The following is a 26,153-nucleotide window of genomic DNA, read 5'->3' as shown; positions in this document are numbered from 1 at the left end:
AAGGAAATGAATATTACAAGAAAAATAGGGCTGAAGAAATGAATGGGACTGAAAGCTGATAAGTCCCCAGGGCACTAAAGGAGCTGTCCATGTACATGTTGGGCGTGGTTTAACGGCTTTGAATCTCGCGAGCGGCCACTGGCGAGATTTGTGATGCTCGGAATGCCCCGTCAGATTTAATGGAGTCTGCGAGACTCTGAGATCTGGATCTCGCCCTCACTGGGCATGATCCAGATCAGCATCTTGAAATGATCCATTAGGCTCATTTAAATAAGTGTCCGCGGGATTCTCCTGGCTCCCAGGGACCTAATGGCCACACCTGGGAGACCTCACCAGGGCGTCGTTTGGTACTGGTTTCCACAAACGTGGACCAGCCGTAATGGCACTTTGGGGCTCCTCTGAGACCTTTAGAGGTCGGGGATAGGGCAGGGTGGCACCCTGTCACTCCCTCTGACACCTGGGCACTTTGGCACTGCCAGCTCTGGAACCTTGGAAGTGCCAGCCTATTTGCAGAATATAGGGAGTTAGGAAGAAAGATGAGAAGTTGGGCCGCAAAGGTAGTGATGTCAGGACTACTACCAGTGCCACGTGCTAGTCAGAGTAGAAATAGCAGGGTACAATAGATGAATAAATGTGAAGGGGTGGGTTCCAGATTCCTGTGGCACTGGGAACGGTGCTGGGGGAGGTGCGACCTGTACAAACTGGACGGGTTACACCTGGGCAGGACCGGGTCTGATGTCCTCGGGGAGGGGGGGGGAGAGGGTACTTGCGAAAGCAGTTGATGAGGGTTTAAACTAATATGACAGGGATTAGGAACCTATGTAAGGATTCCGAGCAGGGGTAATCAAGAACAAGAGAAAAAGAAAGCAAGGGGAATAAGAAACGTGTTTGGCAGAGAAATCAAGAGCCTCTATCAGATAATGACACTGTGAACATAGTCGGGAAGGGACAATGAACATTACAAGGACTAGCCTTAAGGTTTTGTACCTGAACACACAGAGCATTCAAAATAAAATGGATGAATTAGTTGCGCAGATAGATGTAAAGTTGGGATTAGGGAGACATGGTTCCAAGGTGACCAAGGATGGGAACTAAACATTGAGGGCTATTCAGTTTTGAGGAAGGACAGACAGAAAGGAAAAGATGGTGGAGTTGCATTGTTGATTAAAGAAGATTTTAATACAATATTGAGGAAAGATATTAGTACAAACGATGTGGAATCTGTATGAGTCTAGCTAAGAACACCAAGGGGCAAAACACATTCGTAGGGTGGGTATACAGACCACCAAACTGTAGTGGTAATGTTGATAGTAGCATTAGACAGAAAATCAGAGATGCATGTGATAAAGGAACACCTGTGGTTATGGGTGCCTTTAATCTGCATATAGATTGGGTGAGTCAAATTAGTCACAGTGCAATTGAGGAGGAATGTCCGGAGTATATACGGGATGGTTTTCAGGACCAATATGTTGAGGAACCAACAAGGGAACATGCCATCTTGGACTGGGCATTGTGCAATAAGAAAGGATTAGTTGGCAATCTAGTTGTGAGAGAACCCTTGGGGACAAGTGACCATAATATGATAGAATTCTTTATTAAGGTGGATAGTGAGGTAGTTGATTCCGAGAGCAGGATCCTGCACCTCAATAAAAATAACTATGATGGTATGAGGCATGAGCTGGCTATGAATAACTGGAAAACATTACTGATAGGAATAACAGTGGACAGGCAATGGCAAGCATTCAAGAAACGGACAGGTGAACTCCAAATGTTGCTTATTCCTATTTGACCCTGAGTAGAAAGCAAACTGTGCCCAAACCAAGGCATACAAGGGAAGTTAATGATAGTATTAGATTCAAAGAAGAGGCATACAAATTAGCAAGAAAAATTAATAGACCTGAGGATTGGGAACAGTTTCAAATTCATCATAGGTGGACAAAGGGATTAATTAAGAAGGGGAAAATGCATATGAAAGTAAGATAGCAGGGAACATAAAACTGACTATAAAAGTTTATATCGGTATGTAAAGAGAAATAGATTGATAAAAACTATGTATGCCCTTACAGTCAGAAACGGGGGAATTCATAACAGGGAACAAAAAAAGAGTTGAGGAACTAAATTCATACTCTACTTCTGTCTTCACAAAGGAATACATGAATAATGTGCTGGAAGTTCTGAAAACACAAGTTTCAGTGAGGAGCTAAAGGAAATTAGTATTAGTAAAGAAATGGTTTTAAGAAAATTAATGGGATTGAAGGCAGATAAATTTGCAGGGCCTGATAATCTTCATCCCAGAGTACTTAAGGAAGTGGCTCTAGAAATAGTAGATCCATTGGTGGTCATTTTCCAAAATTCTTTGGACTCTGGAATGGTTCCTACGGATTGGAGGGTCGCGAGTGTAACCCCACATTGAAAAAGGGAGCTAGAGAGAAAACTGGGAACTATAGACCAGTTCTTAATTAATCCCTTTGTCCGCCTATGCTGAATTTGAAACTGTTCCCAATAATGTCAATAGTAGAGAAGTTGCTGGAAACCATTATCAAGGAATACAAAGCACAACATTTGAAAAGCAGTGGTATAATCAGACAAAGTCAGCATGGATTTACAAAAGGGAAATCATGCTTGACAAACTGCCTGGAATTCTTTGAAGATGTAACTAGTATAGTTGACCAAGGAGAACTGGTGGATGTGGTTTATTTAGACTTTCAGAAGGCTTTTGACAAGGTCTCACATAGTAGATTACTATGTAAAGCTAAAGCGCATGAGATTGCAGATAGTGTCTTGAGATGGATAGAAAGCTGGTTGGCAGACAGGAAGCAAAAACTTGGAATAAATGGGTCTTTTTCTGATTGGCAGGCAGTGACTAGTGTGGTATTGCAGGGGCATGTGCTAGGACCCCCAACTGTTCACATCATATTAATGATTTGGATGAGGAAACTAAATGTATTATCTCCAAATTTGCAGATGATACCAAGTTGAGTGGGAGGGTGCGCTGTGAGGAGGATGCAGAGATACTTCAGGAGGATTTGGCAGGCTGAGTGATTGGGCATATGCATGGCAACTGCAGTATAATGTGGACAAATGTGAGGTATTCCGCTTTGGTTGCAAAAATAGGAACATAGAACATAGAAAATACAGCACAGAACAGGCCCTTCGGCCCACGATGTTGTGCTGAACCTTTGTCCTAGATTAATCATAGATTATCATTGAATTTACAGTGCAGAAGGAGGCCATTCGGCCCTTTGAGTCTGCATCGGCTCTTGGAAAGAGCACCATACCCAAACTCAACACCTCCACCCAACACCAAGGGCAATTTGGACATTAAGGGCAATTTATCATTGGCCAATTCACCTAACCCGCACATCTTTGGACTGTGGGAGGAAACCGGAGCACCCGGAGGAAACCCACGCAGACACGGGGAGGACGTGCAGACTCCGCACAGACAATGACCCAAGCCGGAATCGAACCTGGGACCATGGAGCTGTGAAGCAATTGTGCTATCCACAATGCTACCGTGCTGCCCTTAAGAACAAATAAATCTACACTATATCATTTTACCGTCATCCATGTACCTATCCAACAGCTGCTTGAAGGTCCCTAATGTTTCCGACTCAACTACTTCCACAGGCAGTGCATTCCATGCCCCCACTACTCTCTGGGTAAAGAACCTACCTCTGATATCCCTCCTATATCTTCCACCTTTCACCTTAAATTTATGTCCCCTTGTCATGGTGTGTTCCACCCGGGGAAAAAGTCTGACTGTCTACTCTATCTATTCCCCTGATCATCTTATAAACCTCGATCAAGTCGCCCCTCATCCTTCTCCGCTCTAATGAGAAAAGGCCTAGCACCCTCAACCTTTCCTCGTAAGACCTACTCTCCATTCCAGGCAACATCCTGGTAAATCTTCTTTGCACCTTTTCCAGAGCTTCCACATCCTTCCTAAAATGAGGCGACCAGAACTATACACAGTACTCCAAATGTGGCCTTACCAAAGTTTTGTACAGCTGCATCATCACCTCACGGCTCTTAAATTCAATCCCTCTGTTAATGAACGCGAGCACACCATAGGCCTTCTTCACAGCTCTATCCACTTGAGTGTCAACTTTCAAAGATGTATGAACATAGACCCCAAGATCTCTCTGCTCCTCCACATTGCCAAGAACTCTACCGTTAACCCTATATTCCGCATTCATATTTGTCCTTCCAAAATGGACAACCTCACACTTTTCAGGGTTAAACTCCATCTGTCACTTCTCAGCCCAGCTCTGCATCCTATCTATGTCTTTTTGCAGCCGACAACAGCCCTCCTTACTATCCACAACTCCACCAATCTTCGTATCGTCTGCAAATTTACTGACCCACCCTTCAACTCCCTCATCCAAGTCATTAATGAAAATCACAAACAGCAGAGGACCCAGAACTGATCCCTGCGGTACGCCACTGGTAACTGGGATCCAGGCTGAATATTTGCCATCCACCACCACTCTCTGACTTCTATCGGTTAGCCAGTTCGTTATCCAACTGGCCAAATTTCCCACTATCCCATGCCTCCTTACTTTCTGCATAAGCCTACCATGGGGAAATTTATCAAATGCCTTACTAAAATCCATGTACACTACATCCACTGCTTTACCTTCATCCACATGCTTGGTCACCTCCTCAAAGAATTCAATAAGATTTGTAAGGCAAGACCTACCCCTCACAAATCCGTGCTGACTATCCCTTATCAAGCAGTGTCTTTCCAGATGCTCAGAAATCCTATCCTTCAGTACCCTTTCCATTACTTTGCCTACCACCGAAGTAAGACTAACTGGCCTGTAATTCCCAGGGTTATCCCTAGTTCCTTTTTTGAACAGGGGCACGACATTCGCCACTCTCCAATCCCCTGGTACCACCCCTGTTGACAGTGAGGACGAAAAGATCATTGCCAACGGCTCTGCAATTTCATCTCTTGCTTCCCATAGAATCCTTGGATATATCCCGTCAGGCCCGGGGGACTTGTCTATCCTCGAGTTTTTCAAAATGCCCAACACATCTTCCTTCCTGACAAGTATTTCCTTGAGCTTACCAATCTGTTTCACACTGTCCTCTCCAACAATATCGCCCCTCTCATTTGTAAATACAGAAGAAAAATACTCATTCAAGACCTCTCCTATCTCTTCAGACTCAATACACAATCTCCCGCTACTGTCCTTGATCGGACCTACCCTCGCTCTAGTCATTCTCATATTTCTCACATATGTGTAAAAGGCCTTGGGGTTTTCCTTGATCCTACCCGCCAAAGATTGTTCATGCCCTCTCTTAGCTCTCCTAATCCCTTTCTTCAGTTCCCTCCTGGCTATCTTGTATCCCTCCAATGCCCTGTCTGAACCTTGTTTCCTCAGCCTTACATAAGTCACCTTTTTCCTCTTAACAAGACATTCAACCTCTCTTGTCAACCATGGTTCCCTCACTCGACCATCTCTTCCCTGCCTGACAGGGACATACATATCAAGGACACGTAGCACCTGTTCCTTGAACAAGTTCCACATTTCACTTGTGTCCTTCCCTGCCAGCCTATGTTCCCAACTTATGCACTTCAATTCTTGTCTGACAACATCGTATTTACCCTTCCCCCAATTGTAAACCTTGCCCTGTTGCACGTACCTATCCCTCTCCATTACTAAAGTGAAAGTCACAGAATTGTGGTCACTATCTCCAAAATGCTCCCCCACTAACAAATCTATCACTTGCCCTGGTTCATTACCCAGTACTAAATCCAATATTGCCCCTCCTCTGGTCGGACAATCTACATACTGTGTTAGAAAAGCTTCCTGGACACACTGCACAAACACCACCCCATCCAAACTATTTGATCTAAAGAGTTTCCACTCAATATTTGGGAAGTTAAAGTCGCCCATGACTACTACCCTATGACTTCTGCACCTTTCCAAAATCTGTTTCCCAATCTGTTCCTCCACATCTCTGTTACTATTGGGGGGCCTATAGAAAACTCCTAACAAGGTGACTGCTCCTTTCCTATTTCTGACTTCAACCCATACTACCTCAATAGGGTGATACTCCTCGAACTGCCTTTCTGCAGCTGTTATACTATCTCTAATTAATAATGCCACCCCCCCACCTCTTTTACCACCCTCCCTAATCTTATTGAAACATCTATAACCAGGGACCTCCAACAACCATTTCTGCCCCTCTTCTATCCAAGTTTCCGTGATGGCCACCACATCGTAGTCCCAAGTACCGATCCATGCCTTAAGTTCACCCACCTTATTCCTGATGCTTCTTGCGTTGAAGTATACACACTTCAACCCATCTCCGTGCCTGCAAATACTCTCCTTTGTCAGTGTTCCCTTCCCCACTGCCTCATTACATGCTTTGGCGTCCTGAATATCGGCTACCTTAGTTGCTGGACTACAAATCCGGTTCCCATTCCCCTGCCAAATTAGTTTAAACCCTCCCGAAGAGTACTAGCAAACCTCCCTCCCAGGATATTGGTGCCCCTCTGGTTCAGATGCAACCCGTCCTGCTTGTACAGGTCCCACCTTCCCCAGAATGCGCTCCAATTATCCAAATACCTGAAGCCCTCCCTCCTACACCATACCTGCAGCCACGTGTTCAACTGCACTCTCTCCCTATTCCCAGCCTCGCTATCACGTGGCACCAGCAACAAACCAGAGATGACAACTCTGTCTGTCCTGGCTTTCAACTTCCAGCCTAACTCCCTAAACTTGTTTATTACCTCCACACCCCTTTTCCTACCTATGTCGTTGGTACCAATGTGCACCACGACTTCTGGCTGCTCACCCTCCCCCTTAAGGATCCTGAAGACACGATCCGAGACATCCCTGGCCCTGGCACCCGGGAGGCAACATACCTTCCGGGAGTCTCGCTCGCGACCACAGAATCTCCTATCTATTCCCCTAACCATTGAATCTCCTACAACTATTGCTTTTCTATTCTCCCCCCTTCCCTTCTGAGCCCCAGAGCCAGACTCCGTGCCAGAGACCTGACCGCTAGGGCCTTCCCCCGGTAAGTCATCCCCCCCAACAGCATCCAAAACGGTATACTTGTTTTGAAGGGGAACGGCCACGAGGGATCCCTACACTGTCTGCCTGTTTGTTTTTTTCCCCCTGACTGTAACCCAGCTATTCTTGTCCTGTACCTTGGGTGTGGTTACCTCCCTGTAACTCTTCTCAATCACCCCCTCTGCCTCCCGGATGATCCGAAGTTCATCCAGCTTCAGCTCCAGTTCCCTAACACGGTCTTTGAGGAGCTGAAGTTGGGTGCACTTCCCGCAGGTATAGTCAGTGGGGACACCGGTGGTATCCCTCACCACCCACATCCTACAGGAGGAGCATGTAACTGGCCTAGCCTCCATCCCCTCTTACCTTAAAGAATATAGCTGCTATGTGGACTAACTAGATCTCCGCCCTCCGACCCTGCTCCCAGTCAGCTACACTTTCTGTAAACTCCTGGCTCTCTTCGCACTCTTTGCGGAAATGTCGGAAACAAAATGAAAGGAGCACCTTACTCCCTCCTCACCTAACTCCCTCGGTCACCAAACTCTCACTATCGCACTCAAAAAGCACCAAATTCAGCACTCCCTCGGTCACCAAACTCTCACTATCGCACTCAAAAAGCACCAAATTCAGCACTCCCTCGGTCACCAAACTCTCACTATCGCACTCAAAAAGCACCAAATTCAGCACTCAGTGCAAACAAAGTCTGCACTGTAGGGGATCACTTTTATACTGTGAATCTAGCCTCTGAAAAACTGGCCTAATCCAATTAACTAATTAACAAGCTCCAGCTGCAAGTGCCTCGAAGTAGAAGCCTGTTTAAAGCTGATTGAAAATTCACCTTCTTCTAAACCAAACAGCAACTTTTAAGTTCATTAACTAAATAAAAGAAAGACTAAACTTTAGATAAAAATGAAGCCTTATACTCCCTCGGTCACCAAACTCTCACTATCGCACTCAAAAAGCACCAAATTCAGCACTCAGTGGAAGGCAGATTACTATATGAATGGGTGTAAATTGAGAGAGGTGGAAACTCAGCAAGACCTTAGTGTCCTCATGCATCAGTCACTGAAATTAAGCGCGCAGGTTCAGTAGGCAGTAAAAAAGGCAAATGGTGTGTTGGCTTTCATAGCGAGAGGATTTGAGTATAGGAATAGGGATATTTTACTGCAATTATGTAGGGTATTGGTGAGGTCACACCTGGAGTATTGTGTGCAGTTTTGGTGTCCTTATATGAGGAATTATGTTCTTGCTATGGAGGGAGTGCAGCAAAGGTTTACCAGGCTGATTCCTGGGATGGTGGGACTGTTATATGAGGAGAGACTAAGTTGATTAGGATTATATTCATTGGAGTTTAGAAGAGTGAGAAGGGATCTTACAGAAACGTATAAAATTCGAACAGGATTAGACAGGGTGGATTCAGAATGGATGTCCTGATGGTGGGGGAGTCCAGAACTAGGGGTCATGGTTTGAGGATAAGGGGTAAAACCTTTACGGCTGAGTTGAGGAGAAATTTCTTCACCCAGAGAGTGGGGAATCTGTAGAATTCATGACAACAGAAAGTAGTTGAGGCCAAAATGTTGTGTAATTTCAAGAAGGAATTACATATAGCTCTTGGGGCTAAAGGAATCAAGAGATAAGGGGGGGGAGGTGGAATCAGGGTATTGAACTTTATGATCAGCCATGATCATAATGAATGCCGGAGCAGGCTTAAAGGGCTGAATGGCCTCATCCTGCTTCTAATTTCTGTGTATGTTGCTATGCTCCATTTAGATGCATAGTTTCCAACAAGTATATGGCCCCATATTCTCTTAATAAAATGTACTACCTCACACTTATCTAAATTTGCTATTTCTATACCCATCCACTACGTTTATGGCACTATTTGAACTAAATTCCAATTTTGTTCCCTGTAACCACACAGGCAACAAGAGACAGTTTGATAAAGTAACTCAGGAAATTTAAATAAGTTATAAATTAATACTTAACGAAATAGCGCAACAACGTTACAGACATACTACAGTTCTTGCTTTTCACTTCAGCTTTGGGTACAGGTCGACACTTGGGTGTCTACCGGCCGTGTTGCGCCAGGCGAGAAAACGAGCGGACTGGCTAGACAGCGGGAAAGACCGAAATCGGGAACCACGCTGGGTGACGATCAGTTTCCGATCTAACTGGCCCACTCCCCTTGGCCGCAGCGTGGTAAGAAATTAATTATTCCCAATTAAGACCAATCTCCATCCCATTAACGGGATCCCGTGATCTATCCTCCTCCCCAGCAAGCTGTCACACGGCGCCTATTTAGAAACGTAAAGCTAAGGTAATGGCTGCTGTGGGGATCTGAGGAAATGAGTAACTATCTTCAAAATTTGGCAGTCAGAACGGGAGCACCGGGGCCGCTGCCCCAGTGGTTGAGTGGGGGGGTGGGAAGCCCCGGGGTAGGGGGTAAGCTCAGTCGGGGGGAGAGGGGGGGGGGCGGGCCGCCATCATTGAGGAGGCCGCCCTAGCCGGGGGTTGTGTGGTGAGGATCCCAGTGCCCATGGGTCCACCATGCCACCCTCTGGATCATGTATATCCATAACGGGGGCAGCCCCAACTGCTGCCTGTCTGTCCCACTGAACACCCCCGTGACAGAACCCCGTCCGTGGTAATATGGTGAAGGTCACTGGGACTCCCTGAGCCACCCACGCAGCACTGACTGCCCTGTGGCTGACCCTCCGAGCCCCTCAAGGGAACATCTCGACTGCGTCCATCAGTCTGGCCAGGTCGGCATCCCTGAATCGTGGAGCTGGCCTGCCCGGTGGCATGACTACATCCTGTCTGGGGTTTGCTCTGCGGGATCAGTTTAAGTGCTACTCCCCCTTGTGAGCAGGGAGCTGACGGTCACGGTTCCAGCGAATCAGCCGGTGGGACAATCTTTTCTGATGTGAAGCCCATGGGCATTATTAGGTGTCCTAATTAAATTTAGATACCAATGGCGACCTCACCAGGTCGGTTGTCGAGAAACACTCTATGTTTCCCGCTTGCTACAACACTTAGAAACCTTACTGTCAGATTGCACTCTTGGCCTTTGATCTCTCCCCATCATTTCTGCTTTCCTGTCGACAGCAGGTTCTGCAACCTTCAGTTTCAAACTTGGTGCACACCTTGATCAGTGAAAAGTTAAAAGTCTAATGATGACAGTGAAATGTAAAACCCATCTGGTTTGCATGGAAATCTGCCATCCTTTCCTGGTCTGGCCTACATGTGTTTCCAGATCCCCGGAAAAGTGATTGACTCTGAAATGGAGGGCAATTAGGGATGGGATGGGATGGGCAACAAATGTGCTGCCCAGCCAGCAATACCTGTCGTGTTGGGTGGTCCGATACATAAACGAACCAACACGGTTGTGGATGGTAAAACTCTGTTTTATTATTCTGTACAATAATAACTATTAACTTCTGGCTGTGGTTCGTACTTCACCAGCTAACCTGTGGACCCAGCCCTAGCACTATCTTAGTGAGGCACTCAGCACATGGTGTATGTCTGAGTGGCACAATGTGAGCTCTGTGCTCTGAGCTATCTCCTGGTAGAATGAGCGGGAACTGTGGTGTTACCTGTTTTATAGTGCGTGTGCTCTCACTGGTGATTGGCTGTGATGTCTGTGTGTTGGTTGGTCCATCTACCTGTCCATCAGTGTGTTTGTGTGATTACACCATGATATGTTAATATGGATATCATGACATCCCCCCTTTTCACAAGGATATGTGCCTACATGGTAATAAATATTGGTGTGTACTGAGTGCATCTGAGTATGTGTGTGCAATATTTACAACATGTACATGAGGCTAAACTACATACATAGGAAGGTGTCAGGTGTAACAGAGCAACGAGGTTGTACCACAAACAAAACAAGTGCAATCATCAAATATCGAAAGAGAACTCCTGGAATGACAAGAAAGAAACACGTTAACATTATTGCTCAACAAATCAGTGAGTCCAATGTGCAAACAGGCTCATAAGTCCAGTCTAGTAGGTGGGCAACGAATTCGGGTTGAACGTTAGGGTGGCACACCATTCATCGCCCGGATTAATGCTGTGCACTGGCATCGGCTGGTGGGTCCTACTTTGGGACATCCGGTTCCTGGCTATTACCACAACGCGGAAGGGTTCCCGGTCGTCGGTGTCACCGGTCTGCACGTCGTCAGGGTATGACTCAGTGTATGTGGGCTGAATGGCCCGCATGTCCCTGCGAGGCTGGCGGAATTGCGGAGGGTTGGTAGGTTGAGCTGCTCGACAGCAGGCAGCGTAGTGGCCCATCCTGCCACAGCGGAGGCATTGTCGCGTTTTAGCTGGACATTGCCGCTTTAAGTGTGCGGATCCACAGTTGCCGCACGTCGTGATGTCATGGCGTTCATTGTGCCACCGCGCATGCGCGGTGCGGTCCTGCGTAGAGCGCGCCTGCGCATCACGTCCCTTTGCGTCGACGTCCCCTCTTTTGGCGCGTAATAGCGCGGGAGGCCTCGGAAAGCGCGCAAAATGCCCGTCCTCGTCCGGGCCGCGGGCCGGGAGGAACTCGATCAATTGGACCCGCTCGGCCTCGTAGGACCCCTGCTGTGCCGATTCTCCCGCCTGGAATTGGGAGTACCGGCTGGTCACGTTTTCGTGGAGGACGCAGGTTTCGATGGCGGTTGCTAGGGTGAGGCTCTTTATTTTGAGGAGCTACTGGCGTAGGGTGTCCGAGGTGATCCCAAAAACTATCTGATCCCGAATCATGGAGTCAGAGGTGGCCTCATAGCCGCAGGACTGCGTGAGGATACGGAGGTGTGTCAGATAAGATTGAAAAGGCTCATCCTTACCCTGCAGGCGCTGCTGGAAGAGGTACCTCTCGAAGCTCTCATTAACTTCCACGCTGAAGTGTTCCTCAAATTTTAGAAGGACCGTCTTGTACTTCGTCTTGTCCTCGCCTTCCGCGAATGCCAGGGAGTTGTAGATGTGGATGGCATGTTGCCCCGCCGTGGAGAGGAGGAGGGCGATCTTCCTGGTGTCTGATGCATTCTCCCTGTCTGTGGCTTCTAGGAAGAGCTGGAAGCGCTGTTTACACAGTTTCCAGTTGACGCCGAGATTTCCAGCGAATTGGAGCGGCTGCGGCAGGCTGATGGTGTCCATGGCGCAGGATGGCGGATCTCTGAAGAGGTGCAGGTAGGTCTCACAGTCGCTGGCGAGTTTCCAGACCTGGGATCATGTCGTGTTGGGTGTTCCGATACACAAACGAACCAACACGGTTGTGGATGGTCCAACTCTGTTTTATTATTCTGTACAATAATAACTATTAACTTCTGGCTGTGGTTCGTACTTCACCAGCTAACCTGTGGACCCAGCCCTAGCACCATCTTAGAGAGGCACTCAGCACATGGTGTATGTCTGAGTGGCACGCTGTGAGCTCTGTGTTCTGAGCTATCTCCTGGTAGAATGAGCAGGAACTGTGGTGTTCCCTGTTTTATAGTACGTGTGCTCTCACTGGTGATTGGCTGTGATGTTGTGTGTGTGTTGGTTGGTCCATCTACCTGTCCATCAGTGTGTGTGTGTGATTGCACCATGATGTGTTAATATGGATATCATGACAATACCCACATCCCACGAATGAATTTAATAAAAATGCTAATCCTTCCTAACTACTTTATAACCTGCAATATTTAGTCACCAGTCCGATACTTCAAGCTGCCATGTTCCAATTATTCCTGCTGCAATTGGTTCCCCATGATGCCGAGTGCATTGCTGTACAGGCAGTTTGTCTTGAATAGTAGTTTAATTTAATTTTAACAATCCTTTTACGTTTCTGTTTTATAACTGTATTCGATCCCTTATGATTTAAGTTAGCCTTGCTCATTACTAATCTCATCTGCTAATTTTTGTCTTCAAACTTACATTTATTTTGACCAGATCCCTGTGCCACCATTGTACTACCTTAACGTCCTACCAACAACCCTATTTAGCTTCTATTCTTTCCACTAGGGCACGATTTTCCTTAATCACTTTGTTACACTGAGGTGAATTCACAAACACGGCAGTTTGCTATTATTGCTCAAGTCTTTTGTTCCACAATTTATTGACCTATCCCCATAACAAAGAAGGAAGGTTGTCATAATTTAAACCTTGAATAAGGTCAAATACATTACATTGGGTTGTTATTGTGTTCCCCAATGAATTGCATGAATATCTCATCGGGTTGAGCAATCTGTACTGGTGTTGCTGGGAGGAATGAGCACCTCCCATTCATTCAGGAAGAGCAGAGCAGAAGCCCTGCTTCTAGAATATATCCAGTAGCCAGCTAACAATCAACAAACAAAGGACAATTTAGCTGCCATTACAGTGTTTTATCGACTGCCCGTTGTAAGAGTAGTTTGTGCTGCAGATTATTAAGGCAATGCATCAAATCTCCGGCCTTGCATTAATCATCTTTTCCATTTTAAGTCATTAGATTCCTTGATGTGTTTAATTGTTTTTATATTCTTTTCATTACTGAATGTCGCATGCTGCTTTGTTTACATTTTCCGATATAGCACAAGGCTCAATGCTATTTCTGTCAACTGCTGATTCTGAGTGATCTCCCACACCACCTACCCATGCCTGCTCCTCCCTCCCTCCCAGAGCATTGCATTTGTTAATTGCAGCACTGTTACAACTAGCTGTGACCCTAATTTAGCAAATCATGCAAGGGTGGACAAATCCCATTTAATTCAGAACTTATTTTCCTCGACATATGCAGCGGGATTCTCTAATCCCGTGGCAGAGTATCCATGCCGTCGTAAACGCCGTTGCGTTTTACGACGGCGTGAACGGGCCAACCCCACGACTAATTCTGGCCCGCAAAAGGGGCCAGCACGGCACTGGAGCGATTCACGCCGCTCCAGCTGCTGATCCCGGAGTGAACTGTGCGCTGCGGGATCCACGCATGCACAGTGGCACGGGCGCCAACGCGCACATGCGCAGTGTCTTCCTACAACGCGCCGGCCCCAACGCAACATGGCGCACGGCTACAGGGGCCGGCGCGGAAGAAACGAGGCTCCCAGCCAGAGAGGCTGGCCCGCCGATTGGTGAGCCCTGATCACGGGCTAGGCCACATTGGAGGCCCCCCTGGTCGGACCCCCCTCCACCCCCCACAGACCGCACCCCCCCGACCCTTCGACGGCGAGTTCCTGCCGGCCGAGAGCAGGTGTGGACAGCGCCGGCGGAACTCGTCATTTTCACGACGGCCGCTCGGCTCATCCCAGGCCGAGAATCGACAGGCCAGCGATGTAGAGCGGCCCCCGACCGGCGCCATGTCAACCACGCTCTGCGGAGAATCGCATGCCGGCGTCCAGACGGAGTGGCGCGATTCGCGCCGGTCGCTTTGATTCTCCGGCCTGGCCCCGCCCAGAATTTCTACTCCAAGGTGGTAACTATGTCAGGCTGTGCTTTCCTGGGCACTATCAGCACTTAATAATAATAATAATAATAATAATAACAATCTTTATTAGCGTCACAAGTAGGCTTAAGTTAACACTGCAATGAAGTTACTCTGAAGATCCCCTAGTCGCCACACTCCAGCACCTGTTCGGGTACACAGAGGGAGAATTCAGAATGTCCAATTCACCTCAGAAGCATGTCTTTCGGAACGTGTGGGAGGAAACCGGAGCACCCGGAGAAAACCCACACAGACACGAGGAGAACGTGCAGGCTCTGCATAGACGGTGACCCAAGCCGGGAATTGAGCGTGGGACCCTGGTGCTGTGAAGCAATGGTGCTAACCACTGTGCTGCCGTAGGAATTGTGGCTGTTGGTCAGGAATTCTATCATGGAATTATCACAGTGAGTCAATTGGGCGCAATGTAACTAAATGGGAACAAAGTCCCATAGCGAGCTTGTATAACCGCAGTGTCAATAAACACAATGCTATCAAACGTTACTCAGGTTAGATATGGGGCCTCAGTGAGGAATGGGTGGCTGATGACGCAGGTAGCCCTGTTTTGTGCACTGAGGAGCTCCACTCGCTGGAACCCCTCAGTGTAACTAGAGATTCGGACGCCATTTTTAAATGGTGTCTAGATATCCGAAGCCCCCGACGCGACCCCCCCCCCCCCCCCCCCCCCCCCCCCCGCCGAGCCCAATGCACTACGGAAGGGTCCCTGGGTTCCCCTGCACCCCTCGCAACACCCGCGCAGGTCACCTGGCCCAATCGGCACCACGCAAAAAATGCCAGTGTGGCATAAAAGTGAATAAATCTCCAGGTCCGGAAGAACTGTGACCCTGGCTGCTAAAGGTGGCGAGGGGGGAAGTTGCAGTGTGTCTGACCAAATTTTTTATTAGTCTCTGGCCACGGGGGAGGTGCCAGAGGACTGGAGAACAGCTAATGTGGTTGCACTATTTGAGAAGGCTTGTAGAGATTATCCAGTGAACTACAGACCAGTCAGTCTCATGTCAGTGGTAGAGAAATTATTGAAGGAAAGTCTGAAAGAGAGAATATATATCCCCTTGGAGAGGCAAGGTTTGATCAGGAATAGTCAGCATGGCTTTGTCAGAGGGAGGTCATGTGTAACACATTTGATTGAATTTTATGAGGAGGTGACCAGTGTGTAGATGAGCGTAGTGCAGTTGATGTAGTTTAAATGGATTTCAGCAAAGCCTTTGACAAGTTTGTCATGATATTCAGGTTAACATCATAGCACATACATACATACATACTGATGGACAGATCAACGGACCAACCAACACATACAACACGACAGCCAATCACAGGCAAGAGCATACACAGTACAAAACAAGGAACACGACACTTCCTGGGCACTCGAGCAGGAGACGGCTCAGGGCACAGAACTCATTGCAAGCCACTCAGACATCCACCATGTGCTGAGTGCCACTACAAGATAGAATTAGGAATAGGTCCACAGAATCAAGGGTCATGATCGAACCTCAGTAAACAGTTAACCAATGTAAATAGATGTTTGAAATAAAACTGCGTTGTACCATTCACAACCGTGTTGGTTCACCTGTGTGGCAGAGCACCCAACACTTCATAGTACCAGGAGTGAATTTGGTACCTACCTAAAGATCCTCCGAATTCTGCCATCCTGCGCCATAAACACCGTCAACACACCGCAGCCGCTGCAAGTCGCTGGAAGCCTCGGCGTTAATTGGAAGCTGTTCAAACAGCGCTTCCAGCTCTTTCTGGAAGCCAACAAAAAGGAAAGCGCCTCGGACACCAGAAAGATCGCCATCCTCCTCACCACGGCAGGTCAACACGCCATCCATGTCTACAATTCCCTGGTGTTCGCGGAAGGCGTGGACAAGACCAAATACAAGATGGTCCTTCTCAAGCTCGACCAACACTTCAACGTCGAGGTTAATGAGAGCTTCGAGAGGTATCTCTTCCAGCAGCGCCTGCAAGGTAAGGATGAGCCCTTTCAGTCATTCCTTACGCATCACCGCATCCTCGCGCAGTCCTGCGGTTATGATACCACCTCCGATTCCATGATTCAGGACCAGATCGTTTTTGGGGTCACCTCGGGCACCCTACGCCAGCAGTTCTTAAAAATAAAAGGCCTCACCTTAGCCTCCGCAATCGAAGCCTGTGTCCTGCACGAAAACGCGACTAGCCGCTATACCCAATTTCAGGCGGCCGAATCGGCGCGGCAGGGGTCCTACGTGGCCGGATCAGCGAGGCAGGCGCCCTATGAGGCCGAACGGATCCAGGCAATCGAGTTCCTCCCGGCCCGTGGCCCAGACGAGGGCGGACATTTTGCGCGCTTTTCGAGGCCTCCCGCGCTTTTCGAGGCCTCCCGCGCTTATGCGCGCCAAAAACTACGGCAACACTGAGGGACGTGATGCGCAGGCGCGCTCGACGCAAGACCGAACCGCGCATGCGCAGTGGCGCAATGAACGCCATGACGTCACGACGTGCAGCAACTGTGGAGCCGCACATTTAAAGCGGCAATGTCCCGCAAGAACCCGACAATGCCTCCGCTGTGGCAAGGTGGCCCACTACGCTGCTTGCTGTCGAGTAGCTCAACCTGTCAATGTTCCCCAACTCCGACAACCTTGCAGGGACGTGCGGACCATTTAGCCTCCGTATTACGAATCGTGCCCAGACGATGTCCAGACCAGTGACACAGACGACCGGGACGCCTTCCGTGTTGCGGTCATTGATGGGAACCGAATGTCTCCACCCAGGACCCACCAGCTGGTGCAAGTTAACACGATCAATCCGGGTGATGAATGGTGTGCCACCCTCACGGTCAACCCAAATTCGTCGCCCACCTACTAGACTGGACTTATGAGACTGCTTGTACATTGACCTCATACTACCACTGTGTTTATATGTTTATGTTCTTACCGTTACAGGAATTTGTTTATCGTTCAACCATTCTTTGTTTATAGTACAACCTAGTTGTTATGTCGCACCCGACATCGCCCCTTGTATATAGTTTAGCCCCATGTACATGCTGTAAATATTGCACACACACACATTTAGCTACACTCAGTACACATCTCTATTTATGACCACGTAGGCACATGTTCTTGTAAAAAAAAGGGGGGATGTCATGATATTCAGGTTAACATCATAGCACATACATACATACATACTGATGGACAGATCAACGGACCAACCAACACACAAAACACGACAGCCAATCACAGTCAAGAGCATACACAGTACAAAACAGGGAACACAACACTTCCTGGGCACTCGAGCAGGAGACGGCTCAGGGCACAGAGCTCATTGCAGGCCACTCAGACATCCACCATATGCTGAGTGCCACCACAAGATAGAATTAGGAATAGGTCCACAGAATCAAGGGTCATGATCAAACCTCAGTAAACAGTTAACCAATGTGAATAGATTTTTGAGATAAAACTGCGTTGTACCATTCACAACCGTGTTGGTTTATCTGTGTGGCAGAGCACCCAACACTTCAAAGTTGCCACATGGAAGACTTATAAAGAAGGTAAATACACATGGGATAAAGGGTAATTTGATAAGTTGAATTCAAAATTGGCTTAGGAGACAGAGCATGATGACAGACGTCTGATTTAGTGACTGGATGTCAGTGTCGAATTGCAATCCACAGGGATCTTCGCTATTATATAAGTGACAAAGATGACTATGTGGGGGAGGATCAGTAAGTTTGCGAGTGACACAAAGATTGGCCAGGTGGTTAACGGTGAGGTTGAGTATCTTGCGTTAGAGGAGGAAATAGACGGGATGATCAAATGGGCAGATAAGTGGCAGATGGAATTTAACTCTGAAAAGTGTGAAGTGATACACTTTGGAAGGAGAAATTTGACAAGGAAGTATTCAATAAACGGCATGACACTGGGAAGCTCCGGACAACAAAGGGACCTTGGTGTGTTTGTCCATAGATCTCTGAAAGCAGAAGAGCAGGCTGATAAGGTGGTGACAAAAGCATATGGGACATTTGCCTTTATCAATTGAGGCATAGATTACAAAAGCAGGGAGTTCATGTTGAAGTTGTATAGAACTTTGGTGAGGCCACAGCTGGAGTACTGTATGCAATTCTGGTCGCTACATTACTGGAGGGGGTGCAGAGGTGATTCACCAGGATGTTGCCTGGGATGGAACATTTAAGTTATGAAGAGTGGTTGGATAGACTTGGGTTGTTTTTGTTGGAGCAGAGATGACTGAGGTGTGACCTGATCGAGGTGTACAAGAATATGAGGGGCTTGGACAGGGTGGATAGTGGGTAGCTATTCCCTTTAGTTGAAGGGGCAGTCATGAGGGGACACAGGTTTGAGGTGAGGGGCAGGAGGTTTAGGGAGGATGTGAGGAAAAGCTTTTTATCCAGAGGGTGGTGACGATCTTGAATGCACTTCCTGGGAGGGTGGTAGAGGCGGGTTGCCTCACATCCTTTAACAAGTACCTGGATGAGCTCTTGGCACGGCATAACATTCAAGACTATGGGCCAAGTGCTGACAAATGTGATTACGTTGGTCAAGAATGTTTTTTTATTTGGTGCAGGCTTGATGGGCCGAAAGGCCTCTTTTGCACTGTATTTTCTATAAATTTGTGATTCTTTGATTCTGTGAAAGTGTAAACAATGTGAACCTAGGCAAGACTACCCTAATGTCCGCTGGGCCGGTTTAGCTCAATTGACTGGACAACTGGTTTGTTTTGCCGAGCAGGGCCAACAGCGCAGGTTCAAATCCCATTCCGGCTGAAGTTAGCCATGAAAGCCCCGCTTCTCAACCTTGCCCCTTGCCTGAGATGTGAGGATTTTCAGGTTCAATCACCACCAGTCAGCTCTCTCCCTCAAAGGGGAAAGCAGCCTATGGTCATCTGGAACTATGGCGAATTTACTTACATTTTGTGCTTCAGAAGAGATTGAGACAAGCTGCTTACTTCTCATTTTATATCTTACTGAGTGTGGCGAGAAGCGTCAATATGTCGACACCTGCTGAGGACCTCCTTCGGACTGTGGCCTCAGCAGCCATTGTTACTGACACCTGTGGAGCAGGCGAGGACTCTGCGAAGGGGCTGGGGAGGTGGACGAAGATGAGGCTGCTGAGATGTTCTCAGTACCTTCACCCTCCTCAATAACCTCCACAGTCCTTCCAGTGGGGTTGATGGGGCTAGCTGCTGGCGTGCAGCAGTCATCCATTCCAGCAACCATTGTGTCAACAGTGCAACCATTTAAAGGTGTGCAGCTCTTCATGTATCCTATGGATGTCAGCACTCATAGTCTGAGAAACCTGATCCAGCCTATTGAGGGAGGCTTTATCCCTTTCCTGGCCAAGACACTGCTGTTGCATCCAGTCTTAAATGCTGCTGCATGTTTCTCTCCATGAGACTGGCCAATTTCTCATGGTTGGGGCTCATGCAGTTGAGCTGGGACAATGTGGAGCTCATCACAGCAATGGACCCCTGCACTCTCATCGCCTTGGGGAACACCACACCATGTCTACACATCTGCATCTGATTATCTAAGCCCGCTGGAGTATTATCGTGACTTCCCTCCCTTCCCCCAAGGAGGAACCATGCACAGACATCTCGGACTCTGATGCCTCCTCCTACAGGCTGGTGCAGTGTCCTTCATCCTGTGCCACCAATTCTATGCAGGCATTACATCCCCCTGATGTGCTGCTCTTTGCGTTGGTGGAGTGTCGGCGGGTCAGGTATGACTCTGTCATCTCGGCCATCTTTTCCTCCTCCTGGTGGGGTGGCCCGCGGAGATGTGGGAGAAGCACTGAGTGAGACCTGTGAGAAACACAAAAGGAGTTATTTAGGTTTGGCTCTTCTCAGTATGAAAGCACGCTCTGAATCTCGCAACTATCTTTACCCCGGGTCTGGGAGAGGGGAGTGCACAAGGTGCCCTGAGGAGCATGGGGCTCGAGCAAATATTTTCTGTATAATATAATTCTGAGGTGTATTTCTGTGACTCCATCTGATTCACCAGCTGCCCCTTGGACTGTGCTATAACATGGGATGGGTTTCTCCTGAGATCTAGTCTGAACAAAACAAAGAACAAAGAACAAAGAAATGTACAGCACAGGAACAGGCCCTTCGGCCCTCCAAGCCCGTGCCGACCATACTGCCCGACTAAACTACAATCTTCTACACTTCCTGGGGCCGTATCCTTCTATTCCCATCCTATTCATATATTTGTCAAGATGCCCCTTAAATGTCCCTATCGTCCCTGCTTCCACTACCTCCTCCGGTAGCGAGTTCCAGGCACCCACTACCCTCTGCGTAAAAAACTTGCCTCGTACATCTACTCTAAACCTTGCCCCTCTCACCTTAAACCTATGCCCCCTAGTAATTGACCCCTCTACCCTGGGGAAAAGCCTCTGACTATCCACTCTGTCTATGCCCCTCATAATTTTGTATACCTCTATCAGGTCGCCCCTCAACCTCCTTCGTTCCAGTGAGAACAAACCGAGTTTATTCAATCGCTCCTTATAGCTTATGCCCTCCATACCAGGCAACATTCTGGTAAATCTCTTCTGCACCCTCTCTAAAGCCTCCACATCCTTCTGGTAGTGTGGCGACCAGAATTGAACACTATACTCCAAGTGTGGCCTAACTAAGGTTCTATACAGCTGCAACATGACTTGCCAATTCTTATACTCAATGCCCCGGCCAATGAAGGCAAGCATGCCGTATGCCTTCTTGACTACCTTCTCCACCTGTGTTGCCCCTTTCAATGACCTGTGGACCTGTACTCCTAGATCTCTTTGACTTTCAATACTCTTGAGGGTTCTACCATTCACTGTATATTCCCTACCTGCATTAGCCCTTCCAAAATGCATTACCTCACATTTATCCGGATTAAACTCCATCTGCCATCTCTCCGCCCAAGTCTCCAGACAATCTAAATCCTGCTGTATCCTCAGACAGTCCTCATCGCTATCCGCAATTCCACCAACCTTTGTGTCGTCTGCAAACTTACTAATCAGACCAGTTACATTTTCCTCCAAATCATTTATATATACTACAAACAGCAAAGGTCCCAACACTGATCCCTGTGGAACACCACTGGTCACAGCCCTCCAATTAGAAAAGCATCCCTCCATTGCTACTCTCTGCCTTCTATGGCCTAGCCAGTTCTGTATCCACCTTGCCAGTTCACCCCTGATCCCGTGTGACTTCACCTTTTGTACTAGTCTACCATGAGGGACCTTGTCAAAGGCCTTACTGAAGTCCATATAGACAACATCTACTGCCCTACCTGCATCAATCATCTTAGTGACCTCCTCGAAAAACTCTATCAAGTTAGTAAAGTCTGCCTCCATCTGGGATCGAATCTCCGTTGTGGTGACCTTTCCACCAGCTTCCCTACGGCAATCACTAAATTGGGACAAAGAACATCTTAATGTTCTCAGAGGTAAGTAGAGTTGCAGCAATATTTTGTACCCAGTGCTTATTTTCAGATTTACATTGATGGGGTCAACGAGTTGTCCTTTTGTCAACAGGGAGTGTCGAAGAACCTAGAAGGAAAGAAAATTGTTGCAAATGGGGAAGAGCAAAGGTATAATTAATTTAATTGTGAAACAGAAAACTAGTTCACCTTTTCATGACATTTCTACATCAAAATTACCAACATACAACAAGGAAGCAATTTTATAATTTACTCACAGAGTGTTATGAATTTACACAAGGTCCTGTGACTCTGTAAATTCACATAATCCTACTGCACAATACTGATTATATGTCAAGTTACAGAACACATGTAAGGGAAATGTTCCTTTTGGATAGCTGGTATTGTCAACAATTAAACAAGGTAACAGATTAAATCTAACCTTAACCTTTCCTTTTTTCCTAAGGAAACCGTTCCAGTAATTTGGAAATTTGTTAGGGCAAAGAATATTTGCCTGCAGGCTTTCAAATTCTGAAGAATTGAATAATGTAACAGTTTTACTGCAAATTAAATAATCTCATTCTATCATACTTTCCTATCTTTATAGTTCCTGATACATGTTCATTATGATTACAGATTGGAAATCCCTTATCCAAAATGTTTCGGAGTGTGTTTCGGATTTCGGAATTTTTCGGATTTTGGAATATACTGTGCATTTGCGGCACACGTTGGGAACTGCGCATGTGTGGAATGGTCATAGAATTTACAGAGCAGAAGGAGGCCTTTCGGCTCATCAAGTCTGTACCGACCCTTGGAAAGAGCACCCTACCCAAGCCCATACCTCCACCCTACCCCCACACCTGCACCCTATCCCCGTAACCCCAACTAATCTTTTTTGGACACTAAGGGCAATTTAGCATAGCCAATCCATCTAACCATCTTAGGACTGTGGGAGGAAACTGGAGCACCCGGAGGAAACCCACGCAGACACGGGGAGAACGTGCAGACTCCGCACAGACAGTGACCCAAGCCGGGAATCGAACCCGGGACCCTGGAGCTGTGAAGCAACTGTGCTAACCACTATGCTACCATGCTGCCCACATTGGGAACTACGCATGTGAGAAATGTTGGGAATTGAGCATATACGGAACATTGGGATCTGCGCATGTGCGGTGCGCATAGGGAACTGCGCATTGCCCATGAGCCTGGTGGGGTTTCCCAATTGTGACGTCACATCGACACTCAAAAAACAGGGAACTGCGCATCACCATTTGATATCCTTGCCTAACATCTGTCTTAAAAGATTCAGTGACCCCGCCTCCACCACCTTCTGAGGGCAGAGTTCCAAATTCACACAACCCTCAGGAAAGAATGTCTCCTCAGCTCAGACCTAAAAGGACAACTCCTAATTTTAGAACAGTGCCCATTAATTCTGGACTCACTCACAAGAGGAAATATCCTTTCCGCATCCACCTTATCAATACCGTGGCTCTTATATACTTGAATTAAGTCACTCCTTACTCTTCTAAACTCCAGTGGAAACGGTCAGTATAGCCTGTCTAATGGGACAACCTGCCCATTCCAGTTATCAATCCAGTAAAGCTCCTCTGAACCGCCTCCAGAATATTTACATCCTACAACAACACTCAGTAAAGCTCAACACTGTCCAGGAAGTAGTCCACTTGATGAACAGTCCATTCACAACCTGAAATAGTCACTTTCTCATCATAGCTGTGGATGCAACGTGTATTATCTACAGGATACATTGGAGCAATAACTCCCCAACCCACGGCACCCACCACCTAGACAGCAGGTGCATGAGAACACCACCACCAAAGTTTCCCTTCAGCTTGAGAAAGGTGCTTTTATCTCTTTGCTTCCTGCTCTCCATCTGTATCCATGTGGTCAAATTTCCATTAATTACATGAGCCATTACCCTTCGCTAATTTCAACTTCGGAATGCTGAATTTGTAGAGTGCTTAATTGTGGTGAAAATAGTAAGGAATGTTCAATTGAGTAATGTCCTGTCTGAAACAGTGCTGAATTGTACAGACCAATAGAGTGCTGGTTTCAATCTGTGTTGAATTAGGCAATCTCATTGGGAAAGTGGAGTTGAAATAGTAGCAGAGGAATCCATTTGTACTCGAAGAATCAGCACTTCCATGCGTACCTGAGAAAATTTGTTAATGTAAAAATCATAAATGTGTTTTCTACATTTACATTGATGATTCTTTTTTCAAAAAAGAAATATCCCCCCCCCCCCCCCGCCACCCGAACCAGAGGATGAAACAATTGGCCCACCACCCCACAGCCAAGTTACATACCCTCATCTGAAGTGTGACCGGAGCAAGATATTTTAAACATCCATAGGGTCATTTTCCAGTATAGATCGGCACTTTCAAAAGAGGAGGGGGAAAGGGTAGAAAATAGAAAGAAGCAGAGAGACTTCAAGCAACAGGCTGTGCAACAAGGTGAAGCTGAGTTTACATGTGTAACATATTGAATGAAGCTGTGCTGCTTTAACCTATCCAAATGTGTAGCTGTTTATCTGAATGTTTTATTGAACTGTGATAATCAACATGTAATGGTTGTTGGCTTTAATAAAATATTAGCATTATATGAGTCAATATCCATGTTCCTGTTGTCACTTGAGTCTCCTGTGATTTTTCTTACAGATGAGTATTGATTTAAAGTAGAATAGGAATGATTGGTCTGATGATAACCATGACACTTTATAAATTAATGCACGGCCACATTTATATTGTCTGTATGTATTTGCTTTTACCAATGCAACTCGAAAAGTAAGAAAATAAATGACCATCACAGATACATGATAAAACTCAGAATTTTGCCTCAATTTCCTGTCTTCCTGTCCAAAAGCTACTGACTGGTACTGAGATAAGGCATCACCAAAGTGACCATTTCACATATGTGAAATTAGATAGGGAATGTGAGCTCTACAATAGAGGAAGCATCAGGCAGCAGTGATCCTCTTCTCACATCCTTACATGCGCACATTCCACCAGAGATCTCTGGGTAGAGATGAGAAGTAGAAACTTAAGACTTTTTCTTAGCCATGGGCCACAAGGATATTCATTACACGCCCCCCCCCCCCCCCCCCACCCCCACCCCCCCCCACCAATAGTATTGATTGAGATTTGTTCTCACAGTGTATGGCTGGTCAGTTTAGCACTAGTGGAGGGGGAACTTTTAGTGACTGAATTTTCCACCTAGATAGTATTTAGCATTGACACCAGGGGCAAAATTCTCCGTTATCGGCGGAAAGTCCGCCGATTGGCGCAAAAAACGGCGCAAATCCGACTTGCGTCACGTCGGAAAAATGGGTCGATAGTCTCCGGCCCGAAATGGGCTAGCAGGGACGTAACGGGATCCACGCTTGCGCAGTGGTTCACGCCGTGCAGCGTCATACGCGCTGCACGGCGTGACGGCTCATAAGGCCGCGCTGCTCCCCCCCACCCGACCGCAACACCCGACCGCAACACCCGACTGGATGGCTGGCCGTCGCTCAGCCCCGAGGTTCGAGTCACGCGATGTGGAGGCGCTCCTGGACGCGGTGGAGCAGAGGAGGGACGCCCTGTATCCCGGGCACGGCCGTAGAGTTGCCCCACGCCACAGCCGGCGTCTGTGGAGGGAAGTGGCAGAGGCCGTCACCGCTGCGGCCCTGACACCACGGACAGGCACCCAGTGCCACAAGAAGGTGAATGACCTCATCAGAGCAGGCAGGGTGAGCCTCCCCATATCCCCCCCTCCCCATATCCCCCCTCCCCCATATCCCCCTTCCCCCATATCCCCCCTCCCCATATCCCCCTCCCCCATATCCCCCCTCCCCCATATCCCCCATCCCCCATATCCCCCCTCCCCCATATCCCCCCTCCCCCATATCCCCCCTCCCCCATATCCCCCCTCCCCCATATCCCCCTCCCCCATACCCCCCATATCCCCCCTCCCCCATATCCCCCCTCCCCCATATCCCCCATATCCCCCCTCCCCCATATCCCCCATATCCCCCCTCCCCCATATCCCCCCTCCCCCATATCCCCCTCCCCAATATCCCCCTCCCCCATATCCCCCATATCCCCCCTCCCCCATATCCCCCATATCCCCCCTCCCCCATATCCCCCCTCCCCCATATCCCCCCTCCCCCATATCCCCCCTCCCCCATATCCCCCCTCCCCCATATCCCCCATATCCCCCCTCCCCCATATCCCCCCTCCCCCATATCCCCCCTCCCCATATCCCCCATATCCCCCTCCCCATATCCCCCCTCCCCCATATCCCC

General features: G+C 47.8%; 1 long non-coding RNA gene across 1 annotated transcript in view; it reads left to right on the top strand.

Moving 5' to 3' along the window:
- Positions 1-24,480, top strand: part of LOC140421193 (uncharacterized) — a 207,483-nt gene extending 183,003 nt beyond the window's left edge. Inside the window, exon 2 of the long non-coding RNA XR_011946690.1 lies at positions 22,490-24,480. This is a non-coding gene — a long non-coding RNA (uncharacterized lncRNA). The remainder of the gene's footprint in view (positions 1-22,489) is intronic.
- The last annotated feature ends 1,673 nt before the right edge of the window (positions 24,481-26,153 follow it).

This window comes from Scyliorhinus torazame, chromosome 5 (genome assembly GCF_047496885.1).
Source record: "Scyliorhinus torazame isolate Kashiwa2021f chromosome 5, sScyTor2.1, whole genome shotgun sequence".
Lineage (NCBI taxonomy): Eukaryota > Metazoa > Chordata > Chondrichthyes > Carcharhiniformes > Scyliorhinidae > Scyliorhinus > Scyliorhinus torazame.
The sequence above is the reverse complement of the archived record's forward strand: the minus strand, read 5'-3'. Positions and strand labels throughout refer to the sequence as shown.